Here is a 4,716-nt window from a genome sequence, read left to right as displayed (position 1 = left end):
AATTGGGCAGGTCTACAGAAGGCGCCCGAAGGGAGCTGTCTGCCTTGAGCCCAAGAAGCAGGGCGCGTTATGGTTTGTCTCTCCTGATGCTGGTTGATTCAGTGTTCAAGAGGAATCCGTTACAAGAGCACAGTCAGTCCTTTTTTCTCCTTCCCAAAACTTCCTGGGCCAGGCTCCCTCGTGAGACCTTTTTCAGCCTTACTTGTCTAGTTTTTATTGTTGTTGTTAATATTCTACTTTTATTGCTTCCTTTCGTGTCCCTACATTTTGTTCTCTTCTTTTTATACTGAAGGATGAGCTGTCCTCCTGCAGCGCAAGAAAATTTACTACCTCAAGGCTTTTTGCTTAGACAAGGTAGCCATTTTTAACCAAAGATTTTGTAAGAAAAAAAAAAAAATGTCCGTCTTCTAGAACGCTGCTAACGAGGATATTTTTGTGGCTGTCATTGCGTACTAACTTCATATCAACTGGAATTGCTGTGAGCTGAGAGATAGCCCAGGCTGTTCGTGGATTGCACCACATTGCTCCTCTGCTCTTTGCATCCTTTCTCAACTTGGATGCAGGACAAACAGATAACGAGCATCAGGATGAGAGGGGTGGTGACATATTATGTCAGTTTGTGCAATCACCTCTAATCTGTGCTCTGCACATCAGCTCATTTCGTGCTGAGATACCAGTACCTTCTCTTACCAGCTCTTGTATCTTAAACTGTGTTGCTTCTGCTAAAGCTAGCAGTTAGTTAAATAGTACGCAGATGTGTATGTTTAAGCATGTGAATTAGTATTTGGAGCTACAGTTCAGTTTGCTGGGGAACATATTTTTCATGCACATGGCACACAGTAAAAAAAGCAGTTTCCAGAGCACAGTTCCATCCCAATAATTATGGTAATCTTTCACTCACCAAATGCTTAAGATCACTCCTAAAGGCTCCAGTGTGGAAGGAATAGCAATCAATTAACAAATACTATTATGTTTACAGATAAGGCAATGTGTGTGCTCTAAGCATCAGGAGCAGGTGGTGCAGGTAGGGGGAGAGGAATATTGATGAGCAATGTCTTGAGTCTTCTGCGTTGTGACCTGCCCAGGAACTTTGACAAAGAATTTGTTAGTGCAGCCAGTAATTATCTTAGTGCTTTAGATAATGCTTCCTTATATAAATAGGTCATAAAGTGTATTCACGTGTTTCATTATGGCTCCTGGGCAGTGTTGTGATCCTTCTCGGGCTCTTGGCATGCAGTGTGTACCCAGTGGGCATGATGACCAGCAGTACAGCCTAATGGTTGTGGGACAGCATCGCACCTTGTGTGACATCTTTGTAATTATTCTGTGTGTTACAGGTCAAACTGCCTTTCTGTTCACTCAGAGATGTATAGCTGTGTGTTTAGAGCTCTGGAAACCTGAAAACATTGTTTGGTATGTTATGAAGACAGACGTTTGCCTGTGTAATCATGAAGCGGTTTTAGAGGAAGCGCCCGTTCCACTTCTGGTAGATCCATATAGCACCTATTCCTTCCTAGGGGTGGGGGTGAGGAGCTGGTGCTCCTCAGACCTGCGCAATAACCCTTGCCCAGCATCGCTGTCGTGCTCACTCACAGCTCTGCAGAGCTGTTCCAGGCCTAACAGCATCACACGTGAGGAGCAGGGGAAGTTCAAAGAGTGATGCTCTCTGCTCGGTGCCAGTAGCTCCAAAATTGACATCCACAAATACGTCCTGTCAGGGACGTGCTCACCACATCAGTATCTCCAGTTTGTATATTATGCAAATTGTTTGCAACAGTGAAATGTTAAAACAGCTCAAAACATTTGAATTTTGTGCAAAATGTACACTTTGCATTACCTATGCTGATTGAAACATATTTTAATTAAATAAGTATGGAATGTAAATTTTAATAAGTTGTAATAGGAAGCAGTTGACTCGCGACATTTATATAAGCCTCATGTCATTAGTATTTGAACTTCATATTACTTGATTTTTTTTTGTTTGTTTGTTCTGTTGATTTTTGCTTTGAACACATCTTGCTATATATCCAGTGAAATTTGTCTCACTGGTTGAAAATGCTGAGGTGGACTCTGTCCACCTTTACCTGTAGAAAAAATATTTTGGCATTGGTGGAATCTCTTCTTGCAGGAGGCAGACATTAGGCTCTGCTCGCACTGGGCAGCACCTTGGCACAGAGGAGTGGTGCTGGGCAAGGCGCTGGCCTGATATTCCAGAGCTTGACGTTCGACTATCAGATCTGCGTCTGAGACCTTAACTGTTCCTGTGCGCTTAGCTGGAGTTGCTGCGTGTGCTCCAAGAGGCACTCAGCAGTGAGACTGAGCTGGAGGATGAGCGTGAGTTTTGTGGTGGAGCTGAGCCCACCTCCCACTCGCCCTGTTGCCCAGGGGAGGGGTGCTTGGGGACTGCCAGGGTGCTGCTGCCCTTGCTCCCCGCTGGCTGGGGGGCTCCTGGGGGGCTCCGGGGGCTCCGGCACTGCCCTGTGCTGCTTCAGGTGATGTGGAAGGTCTGCAAGTGCCTGTGGGGGTGGCACAGACTGAGTGTTGCATAAAAGAGATTTCACAGGATGGGGAGGGGGAAAGGGGAAAAAAAAAAAAAAAAAGAGGCAGAAGATAATACTGAAATAATTATTACCTCTGGAAATTTCAATTATCAGTCAAAATATCCTGAAGTCAAAACCTTGCTGACATTCAGCCTCAATTATATGAAAACCATTGGGGATATGGAATATGTTCATATAAATGAGGTCTCTGATAACTGAGGGAATTTCCAATGTACTTAATGGATGTCAAGAGACTTGACCCTGTTTTGAATACCAGGGAGTTTTGGATAATTGAAGTTTGGATAATCTAGGTTGAACTGTAGAATTTAGCAAATTAAGATAACGTTGAGAGTGTGTGTGAGTTAATTTTAGTTCTGACAAATTAAACCAGTTTAACTAGCTTAGGGACTGAAGCCAGCAGACAACAGGCAGCGTGCCATGAGCTGCACTTATCCAAGGCATCATGTAGAACCCCATTAATGCCCTCCTGCCCAGCCTCTGGAAGGATCCGTACAAAGGGATGAAGGGTGATTCACTTTCTCCAGATTGCACGTAGCACGTGCTGTCGATAGGGCTTTCAGTTAGTGCCAGCGTTGAGTTCTGCGATGAGGATTCTGTGTCTGCTTGAAAGCGAGCAGAGCCCAGCGCATGCTGGCAGTGCAGCAGGCTGGCTGTGGCTGTCGGTGGCAATGACATGGCTGGGGAGAGGCAGGCGCGAGGCAGAAGAGGGCAGTTCTCTCAGGACTGCAGTTCTCAGTATTGTCTGGTGTCCCTGGTGCACACATGTTCACCCTCCTCGCTTCCTTTGTCCCTCAACACACACACTTCAAGTGAAGTCTAAGGTTTGTGCAGAAACATGCCAGCCTGCACTCAACCCGCTGACAGCAGTTACCAAAACCTGACCAGCTCACAGAAATGTCTTTATCTGACAGGTCGGAACAGATTCCGCGTCTGGGAGTTTGTTTTCTCCTGTCTTGTCGTTGATCAGACGCAGCATCTCTCTCTCCTTCCCACCCTTGGTTTGAGTACTAGACCCTGCAGTATTTCAGGAGAGAACTACTGAGGGGCAGGAGGGATGCTTATGGAGCCGCAGCCCAGGGGACCCACAGGAGCTGTTGCCCTTTTCTCGCCTGGCTGTAGCTCCTGGGTGAGGACTTGACATTGGTAGGAGTTTGCCCCCTAAACTATTTAGCAGTCTGGGTCTTAGTGTGTCTTCAGCTGTAATGCTGAGGTGTTCATTCCTCTTTTACTGGCGGTGGAGGGAAAAACATTAGACAATGTAGCACACAGGGAGTGCTTAAATGAAGGTTATACGAGAGGCAACGGAGTGATTTTTGAAGGAGGGCACGTATTAAATATTTGGCCAGTACATTGTGTATCACAACGTCTCCTTCTCGTCTTTTGAAAATATGTTCTTATTCTCAGTATAAGCCCTTTTGGCAATAGGATGGCAGTGACAATGTGGTAACCAGTGAAGGCGTTCTTCATGAACATTTTAAATTGACACAGGCTCTGTCTGTCTGCAGGAGTATTTATCAGAAAGCATAACTGCTACATAACGTCAGTGGAAGGATGCTCTGCAAGTGGATTGCGTTAGTTTTATTACTCTAGCAGCTGGAAACCCCAGATCACCCTGGGGCTCCACGGTGCTGGGCTGTGTATGACATCCTACCTTCTGAATAGCAGGGGGGTGGGAAGCGGAATAAATGAAAGGATTGTCCTCTTTTATAGATGGGAGTGGAAGCACAGTGTTGTCGAGTGACACACCTAAAGTTGAACAAGAAAGTATAGTGAAAATTTATCTCCCCAACTCTGGTTTAGGGTCTTAAACACCTAACTGTCCTCCTCTCTTGGATCTTGATTTGAAACCCATTATATTAGAGTGGATGGAAAATTAACCAAGAAGGGTTATCTAATCCTACACTGGGAGAGCAAAAAGTGCTCTGCTATGGAGACACTGAAAGATAAGACACAGCAGAACTTCAAAGAACTACTCTAGGGGGTACCAGCTTGGTATCAGAGACCCAGCTGAGGACCGATAGGCAAGTGTGTATCAAAGCACAGAGGGGAAACCCAAGGCGTAGTTTAGACCAAATGTCAGGGGAACTGTTTTAGGGAAGGAAAATAGAAATAAAAAAAGTGGTATTAATCTGTAGGCGTGTGATAGCTGGAAAGA

Source organism: Falco peregrinus, chromosome 2 (genome assembly GCF_023634155.1).
Source record: "Falco peregrinus isolate bFalPer1 chromosome 2, bFalPer1.pri, whole genome shotgun sequence".
NCBI classification, from domain to species: Eukaryota; Metazoa; Chordata; class Aves; order Falconiformes; family Falconidae; genus Falco; species Falco peregrinus.
The sequence above is the reverse complement of the archived record's forward strand: the minus strand, read 5'-3'. Positions refer to the sequence as shown.